The 7,595-nt window shown below is 47.1% G+C and overlaps 1 long non-coding RNA gene across 1 annotated transcript in view; it reads right to left on the bottom strand.

Moving 5' to 3' along the window:
• Positions 1 to 809: 809 nt before the first annotated feature.
• The window catches only part of LOC103618695, a 7,764-nt gene continuing 978 nt past the window's right edge, over positions 810 to 7,595 (bottom strand). Inside the window, exons 2-5 of the long non-coding RNA XR_001863419.1 lie at positions 7,428 to 7,585; positions 5,103 to 5,192; positions 4,440 to 4,531; positions 810 to 3,789 (exon numbers count right to left, since the gene is read on the bottom strand). This is a non-coding gene — a long non-coding RNA (uncharacterized LOC103618695). The remainder of the gene's footprint in view (positions 3,790 to 4,439; positions 4,532 to 5,102; positions 5,193 to 7,427; positions 7,586 to 7,595) is intronic.

Consider the following 7,595-nt stretch of genomic DNA (forward strand, 5'->3'; position numbering starts at 1 on the left):
TCATCAATACCCTCATGGTCCTTTTTATTAAAAGCAGATTTCCATGGAGAATTAATGAAATACAGAGAATTCACCTGAAATGTAAAGGAACAGTTCCCCCAACACAGCAGGTTGCAGCATCCAAAAGAAAATGAACAGAAAGATTATGGACTGGGATCATCACCAATCCCAAATTACTCATGTGAAATACCATTCTGCTTTATTTTATAAATCACCACTTCTCTAAAAACCTTTCAATTTTACTTCAAATTCCTCAAGTTCCAAACTGCAGCCACCAAGATTTTACTACACCACGTCCATGGAGGGATACAGGAAAACACAAAGGGTATGGTTCTCTGGGAATGTGTCTTGGTTTTGGAGACAAAATTTTAGGAGGAAGCGCTCCAGAATGAGCGCCTCCTCCAAAGGGAAAAGGGCCTCCTGTAGATACAAAAATGCTGCTAGCAAGGATTTTCTTGCTATTTTCTAAGTCCGTGAGAGACTTTTCTCTCTCACAGAAGAGGTAGCAGAGTAGGTAAACAACCAAGCCACCTGCAACCTTGAAAAGTCTTGTTTATGGTATAGTAGAGAAATATTTTGACAATGGATGTTTTGGGATTTTGGCCAATCACCCCCAAGGGGTGGCTGATCCTTTGTCCAATTAGACTATGAAGAAAAAAGTCTATAAAAGAGTTTGTAAAATAATTAAATAAATCAATCTTGCTGCACAATTCCTGCCTGCTGGATCTTCTCTCCTCCTCCTCCCTATGGCTGCGGGACACGGTGATATACTGGAGGAACCAGGCCTGCGGTAAAAGCCTCCCAGGAACCAGGCCTGCGGTAATAGCCTCCCCTTCTCCTCCACCAATGGGACAAATTGGTAACAACAAGTGAAAGTGGGAAAAAACCCAAACTGTTTATTAACACAAAACAAAACAGGGTAGAACAGAATAAAACAAAACTCAAAATGCAACAAATTCCCAGAGAGGGAACAGACACTCGGGCTCGGACCAGCCAGGGCCACCCTGTGGGCCCACTGGGGCCACTCGGCAGGCTCCCATGACCAGAGGGAAGGGAAGGGAGGCATGAGGCAAGGGGAGGGAAGGGAAAAAGAACAAAAAAAAACCAACACAACCTTTTTCCAGCTAGCCGGAACAAAAAAAACCGAAGAGCAGCACAGCGCTCCCAGCGCAATCCCTCCCGAGCCCCCACTGAGCCCCAGAGCCCCAGAGCCCATTGGGCTGAGCCATTGAACCAAACCACATACGGGTGCCATGGTTCCAGCCTCGCTCCCTGGATCCATCTTAAAGACAGAGTGTCCTTGGGCATTAAGCAGACAGTTAAGGAATAAAGCGGCCTCATAACATCACCCCAGGACAGAATACTCCTGAGGAAGCACACTGACCTAATCTGTGTCTACTGCCCAAAGAGAGATCTCTTCCAAACGCCTCCGGCTGCACTCGGTGTGTCCTGACGGTTCCCATGTTGACACACCACATCTTCCTCTGCCTGATGCCTTGAGAAGTATCCCTAAGGTGCCACCAAGAAAGGAGCCTCTTACGGACACAGAGTCTTGGGACTCAGGGGAGAAAAAAAGGAGTTTTCGGTATTTAGGATCTCCCACTCCATCAGCACTGATAGCAAACACAGCGGCCTCAGCAAGACACGGTGAGTCAGATCCTGTCTCACCTCGGCCTTTCCGCAGGTACAGTCTGACAGGGGGAGGAAAGACAATGGGCTAGAATGGACAGCCTACTTCCAGAAAATCATCATAATCCACAAACCATTAAGTAGAGCTGTAAGAACTGCCTGAGATGTTAATTTCCCTGCAGACTGAGAGCCCAGAGCGGCACTAAGGTGAAGTGCCATGAACAGACTATGGAAATCCCAGAAGTACAAGCTACTCGGCCAGTTCTATAAAACTGGGATATGACCATCTTTTGTCTCACCTGGTGGAGGAAGCAGGAGCGATGATATTCCTTCCGATGGGTTTTTTGGGATCTGCAGCAAATGTGGCAGCTCCGTCTACCTGTGCCACCACCCAGTTTGTGGAAATGATTGCCATACAGGAGAAACAACCAAAACCCAGTTATTTTTCACAATCAGAACAGAAAAGCAGGGAAAAAGGACACAGGGACACTCCAGGTGTCCATTACTGTGGGAGCAAGCCTCTCCAAACCAATGGGAGCAGAGACTGAGCAACAAAGCCATTGGGACCAAATCGCTGGGCTTTGTAAGAAAAACAGTGAGTTTTACCTTAGCAATAAAACCCAGTTGATGTTCACCTCATCAGCCAGGTGCAGCACCATCCACAGGAAGCTGGCCAGGTGCACCTGCCTGGCAGAGAGCTCCCCCCCTTTCCTAGGAATCCATGCAGTACAGGGCCATGGCACTAGCCATGATCAGCAGTGTCTACCTGGTAAAGAGCAGGCAGGGCTGTAAGTCTTGGTTCCAATCCCAAGTTGCCTCCACAGGTCTCCTGGGAGCTTGGAAATCATCAGCACTGTTTCTACAGTTATAAATTGAGCTTCAAAGGTGCTCCTCAGGCTGGCACTGAGGAACCATTAATTCCCTGTGTTTGTACAGCCACATCAGCTGGAGCCAGTCACTGGCACCCAGAATTCCAGCAGGAAGACATGCTGCTGACACCTGACTGTCCATGGAACAAGCTACTTCCCTGGAGAAGCCAAAGGCTAATCCTATGTGGGAACAAAGTCCATGAAATCAGTGTAATTACTGTGACTCAGCCATCATGGCCAAGGCCTGATCCAGCACCTGGGTCTGGTGATCAGTGTTAAAGTCCTGGCAGAGGCTGCATTGTCTAGGACATCACTGCCAGACAGGCCATACCTGCAAAATCAGGGAAAATAAAGGAATGAAACTTGAGTGACAACTTCATCCACATGAGTTAGCCAGGAGCTTTGCCAAAAGACTGGAATAAAAACTCACATCCCTGGGAGAGATAAAAACCGATGGAAAAAATGCAACATGTGGTGATGAAGAGAAAATGGAATGACTGGAACCATTTTAAATGGATAAGAAGAAACAGCCTCATGTGATACTAAGGGAGGTTTAGATTAGATACTAGGAAGTCTCTTAGTGGAAAGGCTGTCCATCCCTGGCAAGCTGCCCAGGGCAATGAGGGAGGTCCCATCCCTGGAGGGATTTAAAGCAGTGTTGATGTGGCACTTGGGGACACGGGACAGAGGCGGCCTTGGCAGCGCTGGGGGAATGGCTGGGCACCGTGATCTCAGAGGGTTTCTCCAACCTGAACAATTCCATTATTCCAAGGACACTGTATGTGGCCAGCACAGACACACCTGTGCCTGCTGCAAACATCATTTCACTTCCTCTCCGTTGCTTGCTTGCAAAATATTCCCTGGTGACAGGGAACATGGGAGCACTCCTTGCTGCAGGAGAAGCCAGCAGGATTAGATGAAATTCCTTTCAGAAAGAGCTAACAGGATCCAGCCAGTACTGTCCCCAACTGCTTGGGAACCTCCCATTCCCTTCCAGTAGCAAAAGAGAGGGAAATCACCTCGTGCTGAGGAGCAATGACATGAGAGCTATGGGGACAGACTGCCAGAGATGGGAGAAAAAGATCAACACCAGTGGTATGCAAAGGGAGCACCTGCCAAATCAACCTCCAGGAACTGTGGAAAACATCTTCCAACTGAGTAGTGAGTCAATATATTCCTGTCCTCCAATCACAGACCTTTCAGCCACAGCCAGGAGCTGCTCTGGATGGAAGGTCCCCTCCAAGTCCATGGATGTGGCTTTTCCCTCGCCACCCTCGTGGTCCATGGGGAGCTAAAGGAGAAGAAAAGGAATGAAAAGGGAATAAAGTATCCATAAATACAGCAGATATTGCCACATGCCCTTACAAAAAATAATATCCCAAGTTATTATGATTAAAGTCCCATTTAGCAGGCAAAAGCAAGAGGAGAGATTCCTGGTTCCCATCTCCAACACCTTCTTTGTAGTACCTGTCACCCCAGAGTGCCAGGACAAGGGGAAATGGCTTCCCACTGACAGAGGGCAGGGATAGATGGGGTATTGGGAAGAAATTATTCCCTATGAAGGTGCTGAGGCCCTGGCAGAAGCTGCCCAGAGAAGCTGTGGCTGTCCCATCCCTGGCAGTGCTCAAGGCCAGGTTGGATGGGGCTCGGAGCAACCAGGTCTAGTGGAAGGTGCCCCTGCCCATGGAACTGTATGGTCCCTTCTAACCCAAACTATCCCAGGATTCCATGATTCCACACAAGAGAACAGGTGCTCAGCTTTGAGCTAGGAAGTTTAGGGAGTCAACAAAATTATCAAATTAAGTCCAAGCCTCTAATATTTTATGGAATAGCAACCTCTAGAGAGTAAACACTTTGAAAGTCAAGGAAAGTGCCCAAATTAGCAAATATCCCAAAGCTGTGGTTTCTGAATACTGGATTGTAATTAAGTGAACCACCCACCTGACAGGCGACTGCCTGGCTGTGACACAGCTGAGTCTTCCCAGTATAGAATTCCCTGCATAACTTTGTTATGGACCCCATTTCCGTTTTTCCTGAGGAGAAAATAACAATAATGACGAATAATAAAAATTAAAAGGTCGCATGCTAAAGGTATAGATAGATACATACATACATACATACATAGATGTATATATACACCACATATAAAATATTACATTTATAGTTAAACACTTAATTTGGCTGAAAGTTTCAAAACTGACTGGGAAAAGTGGTTGTCATCCTGCGGGTTGTTCAAGCTGTAGATAAGAAGTTCAGGTATGTTTCTGAAGATGCTGAAGAGCTGAAATTACTTGTTTTAATTTTTGGATTACCACAGCACTGGGGAGATGATGATACCTGGTTTTGTTTTCCCTAAATATGTCAGGGACTTAAATAAACCAGAAACATCCAAAAATGGACAGCTCTTGGTCTTGCATCATAACTAAAAGGGTTAAAAATATTTCTGCAGCTTTTAAAATAAAAGCAGTTATTCAAGAGAGTCCTAGAGGTCTTTCATCCAACAACAACTTGTCTTACGTTGTTCCATGCAAGGATCATGTTCATGGGAAAACCCCACCCTAATAACTGAGCTTAAGCAGGAAAGAGAAATAATAAAATGCTGACCTTCAAGCAGTTTATCGAGCTCTTTGGAGCCAGTGGTGATCTGGATGATCTCTGACCATTGCTAGTGGAATTCTGTGGCTGTGGTGAAACCTGTGGGAATTAGTTTGGCTGCCTCAGCCTGAGGGAAAACCAAACTCATCATTGCCAGGAGAGTTCATGCCATTCATTAACCCCCCCGTAATTATTATTTCCTGCCTTGTGGAGAGGCACCTGTATCATTCCATGCAGATTTTACTTTATAGACCTTCCTTGAGTTAGTACCTCTGAACATAACTGAAATTCTGCTCTGAGAAAAAGCTCCAATATCCCTTTTGTCTGTTTTATGGAAATACTCTCCCCTTAAACTCATCTCTTCTCTTCCCTGAGCTTCAGGGACTTGCTGGTCCTGGGATTTCATCAGGAGAGCACTGAGTAGGTGGGATACCCAGCCTGAATAACTGTAGAAACGCACGTCCAACCCTGGAGCAGACAGGCTGGAATGTTGTCTGAGTACACCACAGCCCCAAGCATCAGCTGTCTGGAGATGCTCTGGATTGCACTTCACAGCCTCAGTCAATCCCCACATGGGAAAGCCAAGTGTTTTTTCCTCCTCTGAGAGAGGAAAACACACGATAGCAAGGGGTCTCCCAGCTGACCTGGTACTCATGGGCAGCTGTATCACTGAACAGGATCTTCCATTGTGTCTCTCGGTGCTTCTGGAAAATACTGCAAGCCTTGTGGGTCTGGGGTTTAAAAGCTACTTTTGGGTCAGCAAAAAGGTCTCTGGCTGGGATAATTCACTGAATTCACTGATAGATCCTGAAATCTGTTTCAAAGTGCATAAAAACCCAAAGGAAAAGATGCTGAGCACACAGGAGTTCAAGGTGCTTCGGGCACAGGTTCCCTGAACCACATGGAAATGATCCCAAGCCTGGCTTTGGGCTGCCCCCCCTGCACATTGCATTCTCAGAGCAGCCCCAGAAGGCCAGGGAGAAAGGAATGGGTGTGGGAGGCCCTCTGGGAACCCCAGCCCTACTTCCAGTGAGAAATGACACTGTCGGTGCCTGCAGCCCTGTGCTGGTTTGGCCAAATTTAGAAATATATCCTCTGAGAGAAGGCAGGTTACAAACCACCCCTCCCTCACCAGGTTTGGGGAAAAAAGAAACTTCTTCCTTGAAGGAAAGAGAAAGAGATAAAAACTATTTATTTAACAAACACACGGGAGAAGGATAATACTGCTAAATAATAAAATCTTTCACTGTGGAGAAAAACCTGGAAAAATGTTTGAGTCTTCCCTTTGGTCTCCCTCCTCCTCAGAGCTGGGACTTGGCCCAGGGCCAAGCCCTCGGTGCTCGGTGGAAAGTCGTCCCGATGTGTTCTGATATTGAAGCAGTCCAGCAGAGAAGAAGGGGAAAAAAATTGGAGTCCCAGGAAAACAAAGTTCAACTCTCTGGAGGAAAAGGAGCTGAAAAACTGGCTGAAAGCTGGCTGGAGAGAAAGCAAGCCAGGTGCTTCCCTCCGCTCTGGCTCTCCTGCCACCACTGAATGCAGAGAGCCATCTCTATCTCTGTGTCCTCAAAAAACATGAAAACAAACTGCAAAACTGCTTTGAAAGTTTGTTGGGTTTTTTCTCTTCCCCCTCTCAGGCTCAGTTTAGAGGCATAGAAAGGCATAAAACTAATTTCTGGGCATAGAGCAGTGATAGGGAATACAACATCAAGTCACCCCAAGACAAGCCCTCACCCCATTTCATGTCGCTCAGTGGGTGGTTCTTGATGTGGCACCTGGGGACATGAGTTGGGGGTGGCCCAGCAGTCCTGGGGCAGCAGTTGGACCTGATGGTCTCATAGAGCTTCCCCAGCCTCAGGGATTCCATGGGACGCCCAGGGACTGTCCCAGCTGCACAGGCAGGCACAGGAAGCTCTTACACACAGAATAAATTGCCATGAGCCAGAGCACTCCAGGCCATTCTTGAGAGTGTGCAGAGAGCAGGAAAAGACACGGTTACAGCACTGATCCTGCTCCACACTTTGCCTGTGGGGCATGAACACCATTTCATCCTGATCCTGAGAGCTCCAAGGAAAAGAATTATTGAGGCAGCACTGAAGATGCCGCTTTCCTGACACTCCTGTCCCAGAACCACGGCCCAGCAGGTTTCTGTGGGAATCTTTATTATTTGTGTAGTTCAGAAGCTGCACATCCCTAAAGCATTCCCTTGGGAACATGACGCTTCCCACAGGCATTTTATACTTCAGTGTGCACTTTCAGCACATTGAGACAGTTTAAATCAGAATGAGGTCACTTGGTGACAGCACAGCATTAGATCAGGAGCATCAGGAGACTCACCAGACAACATTCACTCTCCATGGGCTCTCCATTCCCATCGCTCCAGCTGCAGCATCTTCATTTCTCACAGTTCTGTTTCAAGGACTCCTCTCAGGAAATGGATCTCACTGCGCGCTGCTCAATACCCTTGAGCAAATCCTCAAGGGAATTTTAACTCCCTACAAACAG

The sequence above is a fragment of the Corvus brachyrhynchos genome, unplaced genomic scaffold, assembly GCF_000691975.1.
Source record: "Corvus brachyrhynchos isolate BGI_N302 unplaced genomic scaffold, ASM69197v1 scaffold146, whole genome shotgun sequence".
Lineage (NCBI taxonomy): Eukaryota > Metazoa > Chordata > Aves > Passeriformes > Corvidae > Corvus > Corvus brachyrhynchos.